At 45.0% G+C, this 19,086-nt stretch overlaps 1 protein-coding gene across 1 annotated transcript in view; it reads right to left on the bottom strand.

Annotated features, from left to right (window-relative positions):
- Positions 1 to 19,086, bottom strand: part of Smok2al2 (sperm motility kinase 2A like 2) — a 101,675-nt gene that overhangs the window by 38,735 nt on the left and 43,854 nt on the right. Inside the window, exon 6 of the transcript XR_010059383.1 lies at positions 1 to 19,086. This exon is cut by the window's left edge and continues 10,770 nt beyond it; it is cut by the window's right edge and continues 15,874 nt beyond it. The gene's annotated coding sequence lies outside the window, so the exon portion shown is untranslated.

Below are 19,086 nucleotides of genomic sequence, written 5' to 3'. Positions count from 1 at the left end.
TAGGGAAATATTGTGCAAATAATAGCTGTGATGAGCCACTTCTACGGGCAAACAATACTTCACAGGGACGTGAAGCCAAAGAGTGCTGGTTTGTATATCAATTGAAAAGTCAAGATTATGAACTTTGGCCTAGTACCTCATTCTACCCAGGGGAAATGCTGAACCAGCACTGCGATACTTATACTTTTGGTGTCCCTGAACTCTTATTTGAAAAATTTTATTATGTTCCAAAGAACAAAATATGGACCTTGGGTGGAATTTTATAATTTTTGGCAGTCAGAAAGTTTCCATTTGATTCTCTCTTAATTTTGGAGCTGAGAAGACAGGCTGTAATAGAGGTATATGCTGCCTCTGGTGGGGTGTCAGAAGAGCTGGAGGACCTACTTAGCCTCTTAAAGATAGTCAACCATAAATATAGGCCAACAGTCATTGTGGTCATGATGCAACCCTAGTTCAACTAAGACTAGAAGCAGTTCCCAAATCCCTATGAGCAACTGATCCCCCTCAGGCCAGACCCTGCTAATGTGAAAAAGCAATGGAATACATTGGGTTCTAAGCCCTAGAAACTAAGGACACTTCAACCAGATAATATACTAACCAGACCATGTCATCCTACTTCCTTCTGCAATGGCAGGAAGTTCAGGGGCAAGGCAACAAAACATAGGCTTGGACAGACAGTACAGTGGATGTGTTGGGAAAAAGCAGGTGCTAAGACAGTGGATGTTCTGATACAGTGGCCTCCAAGTCCTTGTGAGGAAGAAGCACTTATGCCATCCAGTAATGACCATGGCAATGACAACAATTGTGTTTATCTACCCCAACATCATCTACAAGTAATTGAGACCAAAACAAGTGGATACCTTGTCATGGAGCTGGGTGAGGTTCAACATCTTTACAAATGTATCTCAAAGTATAGCTACATAGTGAAGGACAAGGCCTGGCAAAGTTTATGCAAATATTAACAGCCTGGATCTACTCTCAGGGGCACAGAATAATCACAGGACAAACAAATAATATGTTGGATAAGAAACAAAAAGCCAAAATCATTGACTTTGACCTTAGTACCCAAGACAATCAGAGCAAATGCTGAACCTGTACAATGGTGCTAACACTTTTGATGCCCATGAACTCTTCCTAGGATAAATTTATGATGGTTCAAAGAACCACATATGAATGCTAGAGTCTTACATTTTAAGGTAGTTGGAAATGTTGCTTTTATTTTCATACATGAGTTGAGAAGACATGTGGCAGGTGTGTATCTTGACCACTGTTGGGTGTCAAGAGAGCTAGATGACCTGCTTAGCAACTTAATGACAGTCAAACCCAGATATATCCATCATAGACATGATAATGCACCCCTGCTTCAAAGAAGAATGGGAGCATTTCCCAAATCCCTATGAGGAAATGATACCTCTCAAGCCACACCCTGGAATTTTGGACGTAATGCAATATGTTCCATTCAAAACACAAGACATAATGTTCCTTTATATCAAAGAAAGTCTAAGCAGATCATGGCATTCAACTGATTACTGTAAGGACAGGCTATCCAGGTGCCTGGCTTCACAACCAGCCTCAGACAGTTACTCCAGTTATGGCTCCATTCCCTACCCTTGATGAGTATGCTACTTCCGCACTAGGCCTGAACTGCAGAGAAGTGGAAACCAACCCACCATTGGCACATTGGACTTGTCATCTCCCATAGCCTTGTTTATGCCTATGTTCATAATTCTAGTCATAGAGGATTCAGAAGAACCACTGAGACTGGCCTTCTCTTCAGGCCACTCCAGAGGACACCTGCACTGGACAAAACATACATGCCAGGGTGTCTTCTACCTTCAGTCAACAAGCAGCCTCACGGTGAAAAGAAGAAGCAATGAGAACACAGAAGACAACCTATTATTCCTCTGTGCCTAAGGAGAGGGCAACACTGTCCCCAGTAGTGGCCATCCAAAAGGCTTTAAGGATGGAACAAGAAATAAAAAAATGTCCTGATGAAATGTGTTGCTGCTCTCCATCAAGAAAGAAATCACACCTGAGGCAGAACGCCTTGTCTCTTTTGAGAAATGAAGCACAGGGAGAGCATCCAGAGAACAAGTTGCAGGCCCAACCCAGGTACCTTTGTGCTAAGTCCTACCCAATTTACTCTATGATGGTCCTCCTGTGTCTCTGATTTCCATTTGTTCAAAATTGTTTCCTTTTTAACTTCTGTAAGTACTATATGATTCTTGGTCTATGCCAAGCCCTCTTGCTGTTCTATATTTCTCTAGTTTCCAGCAGGCATTAAATATGACTGATGTGTACCCCACTCTACAGACTTGTCCTGCTGACCCCATGCCTTCATCTGTACTTAGAGCACCCCAAAATACAACAGCTCCCACAAGGTCAGGCCTAGAGGCCTACTATGGGCTAATGGAATCTTCCAGAGGCAACTGATCCTAACATATCTGGCAATTAATCACAAGAGCTGAAGAACAAATTCTTAAGTTTTCAGAAGTAACATCACATTCCATTACGCCTCAAAAATAATAGCCTGCAATTCCTTCAAAACAGTGACGGTGGACTTAGTAAACAGTGTGGATCCTGTGACAATGTAGGTCCTGCAATACTGGAGGTAATGAGATAGTGCAGGTACTTTTACATTGGAGGTCAGGCAACATTGGAGGACCAGCATTAGTAGAGGTCCTGGGAAAATGGAGATGGGACTGGTACAGTGGAGGTCCTGACTAAATGCAGGTGCTGCAAGAGTGGAGGTCCTGCAAGAGTGGAGGTCCTGCAAGAGTGGAAGAACGGTGATAGTGGAGGTGCTGGGTCATTACCATACTGGAACAGTGGATGTCCTGCTACAGTGGCTGTCAAAGTGCTGGTAAAGAAGAAGCAAGGGTGACAGCCAGTAATGAAGATGGCACATGTACTGATGATTTTTGACCATTCCAACATCATTTCACTACTCCAAGTAATTGAGTCTGAAACAAGACAATACCTTGTCATGACGCTACTTGAAGGTCACCAGTTTTACAGACACGTCTGAACAGCTGGCCAGTTGGTGGAGAACAAAACCAGGGAAACATTTAGGTAAATACTATCAGACATGAACAACTGCCATAGTCACATAATAGTTCAAAGAAACCTCAAAACACATGATATTTTCTTGGACAAGAAAGGAAAAGTCAAAGTCATGGTCTTTGGCTTTATGAACCAAGTTGATATAGGGCAAATAGAGAACCGACACTATGATGATTACCTTTTGCTGCCGTGGAGCTCTATCTAGGCAAATTTTATGATAGTCCAAAGAATGACACAGGGAAGACATGAGTAGTCTTACATTTCATGGTAGTCAGAGGTTTCATTTGACTAGTCATAAAAGGGGTGAGAAGTCAGGTTGTAGCCTGTGTGAATCCTGCCCCCTGTGGGATATGAGAAGAGCTGGATGACCTGCATAAGTTCTTAATGAGAGTAAACCCCAGATACAGGCTGACAGTCATGGATGCCATCATGCAAATCTAGTTCAAGAGAGACAGAAAAGCATTCCCAAATCCCTATGAGCAACTGATCACACTCAGGACAGAACTTGCAATTGTGGAAGCAATACAATATATTTGGTTCCAAGCCCTAGATACTACAGGTACCAAAAAAAGTATATCAAGACCATGGCATCCTATTGCTTACTGCAAGGGCAGGCTATCAAGGGACATGGCTGCACAACACAGTGTCACCTAGTGAGAACAGTTATGGCACCATTCCCTAACATTGATGCTGCTGCTGCTTTCCCTCTAGGAATAAAGAAGAGCAGAAGCCAGCCCAGCATCAGCACATTAGTTTCGTCATCTTCCAATGGTCTAACTTCTGTTTTTATCCAAAATGCTTGTTATAGAGTAGGCAGAAGACCCAGTGGGACTGGCCTTCTCTTCAGGCCACTCCAGATGACACCAACACTGGACAAAAGACACTGTCTCCCACATTTACTGAATGAGCAGCTTCAGGGAGAAGAGCAGCATCAATGAGAACAGAAAAAACAACATATTCTCTGTCTGTGCTTCAGAAGAGTGCAAGATATTCACCAGCTGGTGTCAGAGCAGAGGCTTTAAGAGATGGAGGAAGAAATGGGGGAAGTTCCCTGATGAACCTTTGTCATGGCTTTACATCAAGAAAGAAACTTCACAAGAGGCAGGACAGAGATTCTCCCCAAAAAGAAGGAATAAGGATAGCATGCAGAGAACAAGGACCAGGTACAGCCCAGGTACCTTGGTGCTTTGTCCTACTCAGTTGGCTCTGTGCTGGTTCTTCCTCTATCATTTCCATTTCCTTAAAATTGGTACCTTCTTACCTTCTGTAAGTACTGTTTGATTCTTCCTCTATGCCAAGGGTTATTCCTGTTCTGGATTTCTCCTCTTCCCATCAGGAACTCAATGTGACTGATGTATACCCCACTCTACAAAGTTATCACTTGCTGATCCTATCCTTTCACCTGAATTGCATTACCCTCTGAAAGGCAACAGCTCCCACAAGGTGAGGAATAGAGGGATATGAGCTCTTGTGATCTTCCAGGGGATAACAGTCCTAGAACATGTGGAAATCAGTCACATGTGCTAAAAAAACAAATTCTTGGGCTGTCAAAAGTAACATCACATAGTAACATCACATTCCAGTAAGGGTCAAATATAATAACTAGCAATGTCAATAAAAATTGAAAGTGAACTTGATGCAGCTGTGCCTATCATGAGTCAGTGTAGGTCCTGGAACAATGTAGGCACAGAGATAGTGGAATTACTGTAACAATGGAAGTCCACCATTATTGGCAATCATAAAATATTGGAGATAATGAGAGAGTGGAGATTAGGCTGGAACAGTGGGTGTCCTATAACAATGGAGGCACTGTAAAAGTGGATGTCCTGCAACCAGAGATGTCCTTCAATAATGGAGCTACTTGGACTGAGGAAGTCCGTAATACTGGAGGTCCTGGGACAGTGGAGGTTCTGCAAGAATGGTATTCCTGTCATTGTAAAAGTAATGAAACTGTGGAGAACCCTCAACAATGGAGGTCACATGCCAGCAGAAGTCCAGCAAAAGTCTAAAAGAGTTGATATCCTGTGACAGTGGAGGCCCTGTGACAATGGAGGTCCTGGAACATTGGCGGTCCTGCCCCTGAGGCAGTTCAGTTGCTCCAACATTGGAGGCCCTGAAACAGTGAAGGTCCTGAGACAGTGGAGGTTCTTTGATAGTTAAGGTGATTGGAGAGTGAAGGTCCAGTGTCAGTTGAGGTCCTGCGACATTGGAGGTCCTAGAGATATAGTAGACGTCCTGAGACAGTGGAGATGAGCCTGGAAGAGTGGAAGTCCTGTGACAGAGGAGGTCCTGTGACAGTGGTGGACATGCAACAGTGGAAATCCTTCAACACTGGAGGTCCTACAAAAGTAGAGGTCCTGAGACAGTAGATTTACAGTGAGAATGGAGGTCATGCAACAGTGGACTTTCTGTGCCAATTGACATCCTATAAATTCTAGTTGGTGATATAATCGATGTGCTTCAACAGTTGAGGTCCTACAATAGTGAAGGTCCTTCAAGAGTGGCAGCCTGATACACTGGAAAACCTGCAACAGTGGGCATCCCTTAAGAGTTGAGTTGCTGCAACAGTGAAAGTCCAGCAAATGTGTACATCCTGTGCTACTAGATGTCCTAAAATTTGGAATCCGTATAAAGTGGAGTTGCCTAGACAGCAGAGTATCTATCACAGTGGAGTTGCTGCATAGTGGACATCAAAGTCCTGCTAATGTAGAAGCAATGATGCCAGCCAGTAATGACCATGGCAGTAATGATAATGGGTAACCACCTCAACATGATCTCACTTCTTCAAGTCATTGTGAGCAAAACAAAATTATGTCTCATCATGGAGCTTGTTGAAGGTCAACAGCTTTCCAAATTCATCCAAAAGTATGGCTACCTAGAACAGGACAAGGTCAGGAAAATATTTTGCAAAGAACAACAGTGATGATCTACTGCCATGGGCACACAATGTTTCACAGCTACCTGAAGCCATATAATATAATGTTGGATTTCAATGGAAAAGCCACAATCAGCAACTTTATCCATAGTACCCCAATTGAACAGGGCAAATGCTAAACCGGCACTATGGTGCTTACAATTTTGGTGCCCTTGAACTCTTCTTTGTCAATGTTTATGGTCAACCATCATAATTTTCTATTACTAACAGTAAACCCCAGATATAAGCTGACAATCACAGATGTAATAACGCAATCCTGCTTCAAAGAATGGGAGGAAAGTAATAAAATATATTCAGTTCTAAGCCCGAGATATAAAGAATCTTTATATTAAAGATAGTATAACCAGACCATGGCCTCCAATTGCTTACTGGAAGGGCAGGCTATCCAAGTGCCTGGCTTCACAACCAGTCTCAGACTGGCTCCATTCCCTACCCTTATGATTATGCTGCTTTCCCACTAGGACTTTAGAGTGGAAACCAACCCACCATTGGCACATTGGACTTGTCATCCCCCCTGGCCTCGTTTCTGCCTATGTCCATAACGCTAGTCATAGAGGATTAAGAACCACTGAGACTGGCCTTCTCCTCCAGGCACTCCAGATGACACCCATGCAGGACAAAGAATACATGCTAGAGTGTCTGCTGCCTTCAGTCAACAAGCAGTCTCAGGGAGAACAGAAGCAGTAATGACAACACAGAAGACAATACATGATATTTTCTTGGACAAGAAAGGAAAAGTCAAAGTCATGGTCTTTGGCCTTATGAACCAAGTTGATATAGGGCAAATACAGAACCAACACTATGATGATTACCATTTGCTTTTATCTCTCTGTGCCTCTGGAGTAGGCAAGTCTGTCCCCAGCATGGCCTGGCCCAGAGGATTTAAGAGATGGTCTAAGAAATTAGGAATATCCAAATGAAGCAGTGTTCTTTTGTTCGTCATGCAAGAAAACTCCCCTGGGACAGGACAGTGTCTGTCCTGAGAAATGAGGGATAGACACAGCATCCAAAGAACAAGCAGCAGGCAGGCACAGCCCAGGTACCTTTGTGCATTGTCCTGCCCAGTTTGCTCTGTGCTGATTCCTCCTGTGTCTCTGGTTTCCATTTCTGCAAATAGTTTCCATTTAACTTCTGTAAGTACTGTCTGTTTCTTCCTCCTCCCCACGCCTTCTCCCTCTTCTGGATTTCTCCTTTTCCCAGCAAGGACTCAATGTGACTGATGTGTACCCCGGACTACAGAGTTGTCCTGCTGACCCCATGCCTTCACCTGGACTGTAACACCCCCGAAACAAAACAGCTGCCACAAGGTGAGGTCTAGAGGGCTGTGGGCTCGTGCACACCTCTAGGGGCAACTGATCCTAGCACATCTGGTAATTAATCACAAGATGTGCAGGAAAAATTGTTATTTTTTCAAAAATACCATCACATTCCATTAAGCCTCAAAACTAATAACCAGCAATGCTTTCAAAAAAGGGACAGGGGAATTAATGAAACAGTGCAGATCCTGAGACAGTTTGGGGCCTGCAACTGTGGAGGCACTGGGATAGTGCAGTTTTGTATTTGAGGTTGTGAACATTGGAGGTCCTGTAAGAGTGGAGGTCCTGAGACATTGGAGATGGGACTGGTACAGTGGAAGTCCAGAGACAATGCAGGTGCTGCAAGAGTGGATGTCCTGGAACAGCGGAATTCCTTGGACAGTGGAGGTCCTGCAATAGTGGATGTGTTTAGACAGGGGAGGTCCTCCAACAGTGGAGGTCTGTGACGGTGGAGGTTCTACAACAGTGGCACTCCTGTGATAGTGGAGGTTTTGAGACAATGTAAGGCTGGCAACAATGGAGATGCTTTGCCAGGAGAGGTTCTACAAAAGTCTAGTCGGTGATAGAGTGGATGTTCTGAGACAGTGGAGATCTGGTGACAGTGGAGGTCCTGCACCATTGGAGGTTCTGGAACAATCGAGGTCCTGAGACAGTGTAGTTGCTCAGACATTAGAGGTTAGGCAACATTGTAGGCCATGTGAGAGTGGAGGTGCTGGGGGAAATAAAAGTGATGGGACAGTGGAGGACCTGTGACTATTGTGGTCCTGCAACATTGGAAGTCCTTCATCAATTGGGGTCCTGGGATGTTTGAGAACCTGAAATATTGGATGTTCTGCAGTGTTGGAGGAGCTGATTCAGCAGAGATGAGCCTGGTACAGTTGAGACCTGGCTAAAATGGAGGTGCAACCACACTGCAGGTCCTGCAAGAGTAAATGTCCTATTACAATGCAGCTGCTCCAAGTTTATAATTCCTGCAATACTTGGTTTTCTAGGACAGTGAAAAACCTACAAAAGCAGAGGTTGTGTGTCAGTTGAGGTTCTTTGACAGGGAATGTCCTAAAACAATGGACATCCTTCAACATTGGAGGTCTTGCAACAGTGGAGGTCCTGAGACAGTGCATTTGCACTGTCAGTGGAGGTCCAGAACAGAGGAATTTTTTTGGGCCAGTAGAGGTCCTGCAAAAGTCTAGCTGCGGAAAATGTGGATGTCCTACCACATCGGAGGTCCTGCAACAATTGAGGTAATGCAACAGTGTAAGTATACCTACTGTGGACATCCTGTGCTAGTAGAGGTCCTGCAAGTTGGCGTTGCTGAGACTGTGAAGGTGCAGGGACACTGAAGGTTCTGCAACAATGGAGGTCCTTATAACAGTTGAGGAACTGCAACTGTGGATGACCTGTGCTAGTAGAGTTCCTGCAATTTGAAAGTCCTGAGTCAGTGGAGGGGCTGAGACACTGGAGGTCTTTTGACAATGCAGGTCCTTGTCACCGTGGAGGTGCTGTGATATAGGAGGTCTTACAACAGTAGAGGTCCTTGTAACAGTTGAAGTGCTGTGACAGTGGAAGTCCAGGGGCAGTACAATTCCTGTGCCAGTAGAGATCTTGCAGTTTGGAGGTAATGAGACTGGAGTTTCCTGACAGATGCGGTACTACCACAGTGGAGGTCCTGTGACAAGGGAGGTCTTAGGATAGTGCAGTGACTGGGACAGTGAAAGTCCTGCTACTGTGGTTATCAAAGTGCATGCAAAGAAGCAGCAAGGGTGCCAGTCAGACAAGAGCATGGCCAATATAATGAAGATATTCATCCACACCAATATCATATTGCTTCACCAAGTAATTGAGTCTGAGACACATCTATACCTTCTCATGGAGCTGGTTGAAATTCTATAGCTTTACAAATTCATCTGAAAGTCTTGCCACCAGGAGGAAGACAAGGTCAGGGAAATATTTAGGCAAATATTAGCAGACTCGATATACTGTGATGGGCACGGTGTAGTTCACGGAGACTTGAAATCGAGTGATATTTTGTTACACAAGAACGGAAAAGTCAAAATCATCAACTTTGGCCTTTCCTACCAAAGTTGAACCTGAGATAACGATGAGCTGGCACTACGGTGTTTACAATTTTGATGCCTGTTATTACATCCTAGGCAAACATTGTAATGGAACAAAGAACAATATTTGAGTTAAGGAGTAGGCTTATATTTCACTGTTGTAGGATTTGACTCAGTTGTTATAAAAAGGTGAGAAGACATGTTGTGGCCGGTGTGTATCCTGCCCACTGTGGGATGTCCGAAGAGCTGGAGATCTGTGTAGCATCTTAATGGCAGTCAACCCCAGATATGGGTTGATAGTCATAGAAGTAGTGATGTACCCCTGGTCAATGAAGACTGGAATTGGTTCCCAAATCCTTGGAGGAACTGATCCCCCTCACGCCAGACACTGCTAATGTGGAAGCAATTGGATATTTTGGGTTTTGAGCCTAAGATATTATAGATATATTACATCAAAGAAAATATTACCAGACCGTGGCATCCCATTGCTTACTGTAAGGGCAGGCTCTCTATGGGCATTGCTGCAGATCCCAAGGTCAGCAAGTTTGTCCAGTTATGGCAACATTCCCTACCCCTGGTGATGGCACTGATTTCCCTCTAGGACTGAAGAGGAGTAGAAGTGAGAACACCATAGACACATTGGTCTCCTCATCTTCCAAGGGTCTAATGTCTGCCTATAATAATGAGGCTAGTCAAAAGGAAGCAGAAGAGTCACTGGACTGCACTTCTCTCCAGGACACTTCCGATGACAGCCACACTGGACAAAGCATATATACATGACAGAGGTTTCCCCTGCATTTACTCAGCAAGCAGACACACTTACAAGAGCAGCACCAATTAGAACATAAAGGACAACCTATTCTCCAGGTGTTTGTCAGCTGAGAGCAGGCCTTTCCCCAGCTGGGGCCTTCCCAGAGGACTTAAAGGATGGACCAAGAAGATGAGAGAATCCCTCAAGTTGTGTTTCTGCTTTACATCAAGAAAGAAACCTTACATGAGGCAGAACAGTGTTCTCTCAGAAATGAGGCATGGCGAGAGCAGCCCGAGAACAAGCAGAAGGCACAACCGAGGTACCTTTGTGCTTTACCCCTCCCACTTTGCTTTGTGGTCATTCTTCCTTTGGCTCTGTTTTCCATTTCCCCACAATTCTTACCTTCTTATACTCTCTAAGTACTTCACGATTCTTCCTCCACCACAAGATTTCTCTGTCTTGTGGATTTCTCCTTTTCCCAGCTGGGACTCAATACGACTTAATTGTACTCCACTCCACAGAGTTGTATTGCTGATCCAATCCCTTCACCTGAACTGTATGACCCTCTAAGCACAACAGCTTCAACAAGATGAGGGCTACAGAGCTATCAGATCAGGGAATCTTCCATAGGTTACTGGTCCTAGCACATGTGGCCATTAATCACAAATGATACAGGACAAATTCTTATGTTTTCAAAAGTAACATTACATTCCATTCATCTTCAAATCTAATAACTGGTAATGCCTTTGAAAAAGTGTAATTAGAGTTGCTGCAATAGTGCAGATCCTTTGAAGAGGTAGGTCCTGTAACAGTGGAGGCACTGAAATAGTGCAGGTTCTGTGACAGTGAAGGTCCTTTGAAAGTGGAGGCACTGCGATAGGGGAGGTCATTCTACCTACAGTGGAGATGCTGCACAATTGAAGATTTGGCTACAGCGGTGGTCCTGTGACAACTGAGGTCCTGCAAAATTGTAATTGCTGACACAGTGGTATTCCTGTAAATGTAGAGATCCTGTGACAGTGAAGTTGCAGCATCATTAGAGGTCCTGCTTCAGTTGATGTCCTGAAACACTGTAGTTGCTTTGACCCTGGTAGTGCTACAACAGTGGAAGTTCTGGGACAGTGGAGGTTATAGGCTAGTGGAGGGCCTGCCAACAGTGCATATCCTGTGCCAATGCTGGTCCTACAAAAGTGTAGTTGCTGAGTCATTGGAGGTCCTGTGACAGTGGAGGTCCTGCAGCAATGGAGGTCCTGTGACAGTGGAGATTCTTCAACATCTCAGGCTCTGGGACAGTGGAGCTGGTTGATGTATGGACAGTGGAGGTTCTGCAATAGTGGAGGTGTTTAGACAATGGAGGTCCTGTAATAGCATTTTCTCAGTTCTGGATTTCTACTCATCCCAGAGGGGACTCACTATGACTGATATGTAGCCCACTCTACAGAACTGTGTCCTGCTGATCCCATCCCTTAACCTGGATTCAACTTCTCCCAAAACACAACACCTCTGACCAGGTGAAGACTGGTGGACTAAGGGCTCCTGGAATCTTCCAGGGGATATCAGTCCTAGAATATGTGGTCATCAATCACATGTGATGCAGAAAAAATTCCTGTGTTTTCAAAAGTAATATCCCATTCCATTAAGACTCAAATCTAATAACCAGCAATGTCAACAAAATGTGAAAGTAGAATTGGTGCAACAGTGCAGATCCTGCTACGGTGTAGGTCCTGCAACACTGGAGGTACTGCAACAGTAGAAGTCCAGCAACATTGGAGATCCTGCAATAATATGGGTCCTGAGACAGTGGAGATGAGGCTGGGACAGTGGAGGTGCTACAACAATGGAGGCACTCTAAGAGTGGGGGTCCTGCACCATGGAGGTCCTTCAAAAATGGAGGTACTTAAGACTGAGGTTGTCTGCAATAGTGGACATCCTAGGACAGTGGAGGTGCTGCAACAGTGGAGGTCCTGTGTTAGTTAAGGTACTGAGACAGTGGAGGACCATCAGCAATGGAGGTCCTGGGCCACTACAGGTCCTGCAAAACTCTACTAGCTATTCTGCAACTGTGGATATCTTTTAACAGTGGAGGTCATGCAACATTGGAGGTCCCTGAGACAGGAAATTGGTCCGATATTGGAGGTCCTGCAACAGTGTAGGTCCTGCGACAGTGAAGGAGTTGGGACAGTTAAGGTGATTGGACAGTGGAGATCCAGTGTCATTTGAGGTCCTGTGACATTAGAGGTCCAACAGTTATAGTGTAGGTCCTGAGACAGTAGAGATGAGTCTGCGAGAGTGGAGGTCCTGCAAAAATAAGTGTGCTAAGACATGGGAGATCCTGCAACAGTGAATGTCCCGAGACACTGGAGTTTCTGAGATAGTGGATGTGCTTGACCAGTGGAGGTTCTCCAAGAGTGGAGGTCCAAAGCAATGAAGGTCCTGTGACTGCATAAGTGCTGAGAGAGTGGCGATCCTGTGACAGAGAAGGTCCTGTGATAGTGGTGGCCCTGAAACAGTGTATGTGCTTCAACACTGGAGGTCCTGCAACAGTGAAGGTCCTGATACGGTGGATTTATCATGACATTGAAGAACCAGCAACTGTGGACTTTCTATGCCAGTTGACATTCTGCAAAATTCTAGATGCTGAGAGAATGGATGTGCTGCAACAGTGGAGGTCCTACAATAGTGGGGGTCCTTCAAGAAGGGAGGTGCTAAGACACTGGAAATCTTGCTAAAGTGGATGTCTTTTAAGAGTTGAGTTGCTACAAGAGTGAAAGTCCTGCAAAAATGTACATTCTATGCCAGGGGAGGTCCTGCAATTTGGAGGTCCTGAGAAAGTGGAGTTGCCTGAGAGTGGAGGTTCTACCACAGATTAGGTCCTGTGACAGTGGCTGTCAAAGTCCTTGTAATGGAGAAATAATAATGCCAGCCAGTAATGACCATGGCAGTGATGATGATGGGTGACAACCCCAACATCACGTGGCTTCTTCAAATAATTGAGACCAAAACAATATTATATCTTGTCTTGGAGCTTGTTGAAGCTCAACAGTTTTACAAATACATCCAAAAGTATGGCTACCTAAAGCAGGACAAGTCAGTAAAATATATTGCAAATATTAGCAGTGATGAACTACTGCCCTGGGCACACAATATTTCACAGGGACCTGAAGCCAAATAGTATTTATCTTGGATATTAATGGAAAAAAACAAAATAATCGAATTTCGCCTTAGTACCCGAGTTGAACCAGGGCAAATGCTGAAGCACCACTGTGGTGCTTACACTTCTGTTGCCCCTGAACTCCTCTTTGTCAACGTTTATGATGGTCAACCATCATCATTATCTCTTAATCACAGTAAACCCCAGATATAGGCTGACAGTCACAAACCTCATAATGCAACCTTGCTTCAAATAATGGGAGGGTTTCCCAAATCCCTATGAGGAAATGATACCTCAGGCCACACCCTAGAATTGTGGAAGTGATGTAATATATTCAGTTCTAAGCCCAAGAAATAAAGATTCTTTAAATCAAAAAAAAATTATTAACGGATAATGGCGTCCAATGGCTTACTGAAAGGGCAGGCTATCCAGGTGCTGTCTTCACAACCAGGCTCCCTCATTGAGTCCAGTTAGGGCTCCATTCCCTACGCTTAAAGATTATGCTGCTTTCCCTCTAGGACTTCAGAGGAGTGGAAACCAAACCACCATTGGCACATTGAACTTGTCATTCCCCATGGCCTCGTTTATGCCTATGCCCATAACTCTAGTCATAGAAGATTCAGAAGAACCACTGGGACTGGACTTTTCTTCAGGCCACTCCAGGTGACAGCACACTGGACAAAACATACATGGCAGGGTGTCTTCTGCCTTCAGTCAACAAGCAGCCTCAGGGAGAACGAAAGCAGCAATGAAACCACAGAAGACATCCTATTATCCCTCTGGGCCTCAGGAGAGGGCAAGACTGTCCCAAGCAGGAGCATGCTCAGATGATTTACAGGGTGGACCAAGAAATTAGGAATATCCAAATCAAGCAGTATTCCTGTGCTCAATCAAGCAAGAAAACTCTCCTGGGACAGCACAGTGTCTCTCCTGAGAAATAAAGGCTAGAGTACATCCAAAGAACAAGCAGCAGGCAGGCTCAGCGCAGGTACCTTTGTGCTTTGTCCTACCCAGTTTGTTCTGTGCTGGTTCCTCCTGTGTCTCTGGTTTCCATTTCTGCAAAATTGTTTCTGTTTCACCTATTCTAGCATTGTATGATTCTTACTCCACCCTAAGCCTTCTTTCAGTTCTGGATTTCTACCCTTCCCAGCAGGAACTCAACACAACTGATGTGTACCCCACACTAGAGTTATCCTTCTGACCGCATGCCTTCACCTGGACTTTAGCACTCCCAAAAGACAACAGAACCCACAAGGTGAGGCTTCGAAGGCTATCGGCTCATTGAGTTTTCTAGGCGCTACTGATCTAGCACATCTGGACATTAATCACAAGAGCTGAAGAAGAAATTCTTAACTTTTCAGAGGTAGCATCACATTTCATGAAGCCTCAACACTAACAACAAGCAATGCTTTCAAAAATGTGACAGTGGAGCTGGTGCAGCAGTGCAGATCCTCTGACAGTGTAGGTCCTGTAACAGTGGAGGCACTGAGATAGTGGAGTTACTTTCACATTGGAGGTCATGCAACATTGGAAGACCTGCACGAGTGGAAGTCACGATACAGTGGAGATTTGACTGCTGTAGTGGAGGTCAGGAGACAATGCACATGCTGCAAGAGTGGATGTTCTGCAACAGTGGAGGTCTTGGACAGTGGAGGCCCTGTGACAGTGAAGGTTCTACAACAGTGGCATTTCTGTGATAGTAGAGGTCTTTAGACAATGTAAGACCAGCAACAATGGAGATCCTGGGCCAGTAGAGGTCCTGCAAAAGTCTAGGTGGTGATAGAGTGGATGTCCTGAGACAGTGGAGGTCCATGACAGTGGAGGTCCTGCACCATTGGAGGTTCTGGAACATTGAGGTCCTGAGACAGTGCAGTTGCATAGACATTGGAGTTCCTGCCAACAGTGTAGGTCCTGTGAGAGTGGAGGTGCTAGGAGAATGAAGGTGATGGACAGTGTAACTTTTGTGTTCCTAAAATGATGGAGGTCCTGCAATAGTTGAGGTCTTTATACAGTGCAGTTCTTCCAACTTTGGAGGCCCTGCAACAGAATAGGTCTTGGGAAAGTGGAGGTTCTGGGACAGTAAAGGTGATGGGACAAAGGAGGTGCTGCATCACTTGAGGTCCTGGGACATTAGAGGTCCTGCAATATTAGAGGTCCTTAGAAAAGTAGAGGTCCTGAATGAGTGCATTTGCACTGACAGTGGAGGTCCAGCAACAGTGGACTTTCTCTGCCAATAGAGGTCCTGCCAAAGTGTAGCTGTTGAGAAAGTGGATATCCTACAACGTTGGAGGACGGGCATTAGTGAATGCCCTGAGACACTGGAGATCCTGAAATAGTTGGTTTGCTTGGACAGTGAAGGTACGACAAAAGTGGAGATCCTGCATCAGTGGAGGGGTTTGGATAAAATGGAGGTGCTGCCACACTATTGGTCCAGCAACAGTGAATATCATGAGACAATGCATTTTCAATGACAGTGGATCTCCAGCAACAGTGGGATTTCTGTGCCAGTAGAGGTCCTGCAAATTCTAGAAGCTGAGAGGGTCCATGTCCTGCAACGCTGTGGGTCCTGCAACAGTTGAGGTACTTCAACATTGTACGTCCAGCTACCATGGATATCCTGTCCTAGTAGAGGTCCTGAAAATTGGCCTTGCTGAGACAGTGCATTATCCTGTGAGAGTGGAGGTCCTATGACACTGGAGGGGATGGGACAGTGGAGGTCATGCCAAAATTGCGGTCCTTGTAATGGTTGAGTGGTTATGACAGTGGAAGTCTAGCAACAGTGGACATCTTGTGTCAGCAGAGGTCCTATAACATAAAGGTCCTAGGACAGTGGAGTTACTGAGACATTGGCGGTCCTGTGAGTATGGAAATTCTTTTAACAGTTGAGGTGCTGTGACACTGGAAGTACAGAAAATGTAAATGTCCTCTGATAGGAGAGCTCCTGCAAATTGGAGCTGCTGAGAGAGGGGAGGTCCTGCAACAGTAGTGATCCTGAGACAGTAGAGATCCTGCAACAGTGGAGGGGCTGAGACACTGGAGGTCATTTGTCAGTGGACTTCTTTTAATTGTAGAGGTGATATGACAAGGGGGTTCTGCAATGATAGAGGTCCTTGTTACAGTTGAGGTACTCCAACAGTGGAAGTTTAGGGACAGTAACGTCCAGTGCCCGTAAAGGTCTTGCAATTTGGAGGGTCTGAGACAGTGAAGTTGCCTGACCACAGACACCCTACCACAATATTGGTCCTTTGACTGTGGAGGTCTTGGGATAGTGCAGGTGTTGGGACAGTGGAAGTTCTGCTACAGGGGTTATCAAAGTGCATGCAAAGAAGAAGCAATGGTGCCAGCCAAACATGACCATGGCAAATATAATGAAGATTTTCATCCACCCCAACATCATCTTGCTTCTCCAATTGAGTCTGAGACAAGTCTAATAACTTATCATGAAACTGGTTGAAATTTTACAGCTTTACAAATACATTTGAAAGTCTTTCCCCTTAGAGGAGTACAGGGTCAAGGAAATATTTGGGTAAATATTAGCAGGCTTAATCTACGGCTATGGGCACTGTAAAAGTACACAGTGACCTGAAACCAGATTATATTCTGTTAGAGAAGAATGGAAAAGTCAAAATCATCAACTTTGGCCTTCAAGGCAAGTCAAACTTGGGCAAATGCTGAACTGGCAGCATGGTGCTTATCCTAATGGTGCACCTGATCTCTTCCTAGGAAAACGTTAGGATGTTCCAAAAACAAAATAAACCCAACATATGGACTTAGGAGTAGGGTTACATTTTGTCATACAAGAGCTGAGGAGACAGGTTGTGAGTGGTGTGTATCCGGCCCACTGTGGGGTGTCAGAAGAGGCAGCTTAGCCTCCTAATGACAGTGAATCACAGATATGGGCTAACAGTCACATAGGTGATGACACACCCATGCTCAATGAAGACTGTAAGTGGTTCCCAAATCCCTATGAGGAAATGATCCCTCTCATGCCAGACACTCCACTTGTGAAAGCAATGTAATATATTGGGTTTTGAGGCCAAGAGATTATAGATTCACTGTATCAGGGAAGGTACAACCAGAGCATGGCATCTTATTACTTAATGTAAGGGGAAGCTATTCACCGGCATGGCTGCATAACCCAGGCTCAGCAAGTTTGTCCAGTTAGGGCCCCATTCCCCACCCTTGCTGATGGCACTAATTTCCCTCTAGGACTAAAGAGGAATAGAAGTGAGTACACTGTAGACACATTGGTCTCATCTTCCAATGGTTAAGTGTCTGACTGTGATCTTAAGCCTAGTCAAAGAGGAGGCAGAAGGGTCTGCCCTTCTTTTCAGGATACAGCCAATGCCACCCACACTGAATAAAGCATACATACATGCTGGAAGTGCCCTGTGTCTTCAATCAACAATCAACCACACTTAGAAGAGCAGTAGCAATGAGAACACAGAGGACAACCTACTTTCCTGCTGTTTCTCAGCAGAGAGGACTTTCCCCAGCTAGGGCCTTCCCAGAGGCTTTGAAGGAACGAACAAATTTCAATAGGGAATTCACTGATGAAGTTGTGTTGCTGCTTTCTTTCAAGAAACAAACTTTATATGGGGAGAAGAGAGTGTTCTCCCATAAATGAGGCACAAGGCGATCGTCCAGAGAACATGCAGAAGGCACAACCCAGGTACATTTGTGCTTTGTCCATCCCAGTTTGCTCTGTGCTCATTCTTCCTCTGTCTCTGTTTTCCAGTTCCCCATAATTCTTACCTTCTTATATTCTCTAAATATTTTACGATTCTTCCTCTAACCCAAGCCTTCTCCCTCTTCTGGATTTCTTCCCAGCAGGGACTCAATATGACCGCTGTGTACCCCACTCTAGAGCGTGGTCTTGCTGACTGCATCCCTTCACCTGAAGTTTATCATCCTCTGAAAACACCAGTTTCCACAAGGTGAGGTGGAGAGTGCTATGACCTCATGGAATCTTTCCATAAGTTACTGGTCCTAGCACATGTGGCATTAATCACAAGAGGCACAGAACAAATTCTTATGTTTGCGAAAGTAACATCACATTCCATTCAGCCTCAAATCTAATAACCAGTAATGCCTTTGTAAAAGTGCAATTAGAGTTGCTGCAACAGTGCAGATCCTGTGAAGAGGTAGGTCCTGCAACAGCAGAGGCACTGAAATTGTGCAGGTTCTGTGACAGTGAAGGTCCTTTGAAAGTGGAGGCACTGCGATAGGGGAGGTCATTCTACCTACAGTGGAGGTGCTGCAAAATTGAAGGTTCGGCTACAGTGGAGGTCCTGTGACAACTGAGGTCCAGCTATTGGAATTGATGATACAGGAGTATTCCTGTAACTGTAGAGATCACGTGACAGAGAAGTTGGAGCATCATTGGAGGTCCTGCTTCAGTTGATGTCCTGAAACAGTGTAGTTGCTGTGACCATGGTGGTGCTACAACAGTGGAAGTCCTGGGATAGAGCAGGTTATAAGACACTGGAGATCCTGCGACAGTTGTAGTGCTCCTACAGTGGAGGTCCTGTGACAGTGGAGGTCCTGCAGCAATGGGTGATCTGTGACAGTCGAGTTGATATATGGATAGTGGAGGCCCTACTATAGTAGAGGTGTTTCCACAGTGGAAGTCCTGCAATCATAGTGTTGTTTGGACAGTGCAGTTCCTCAGACAATGGAGTTCTTGTGACACTGATGATCTTATGACATTGGACGTTGTAAGACACTTGAGCTCCGGCACAGTAGAAGTCCTGTGATAGTTGAGATACTGAGACACCTGAAGTCCTGTAACAGTGGAGTTGACACACAGACAGTGG

Source organism: Rattus norvegicus, chromosome 1 (assembly GCF_036323735.1).
Source record: "Rattus norvegicus strain BN/NHsdMcwi chromosome 1, GRCr8, whole genome shotgun sequence".
Taxonomy (NCBI): domain Eukaryota; kingdom Metazoa; phylum Chordata; class Mammalia; order Rodentia; family Muridae; genus Rattus; species Rattus norvegicus.
This window is presented reverse-complemented; position numbering and strand designations above follow the sequence as displayed.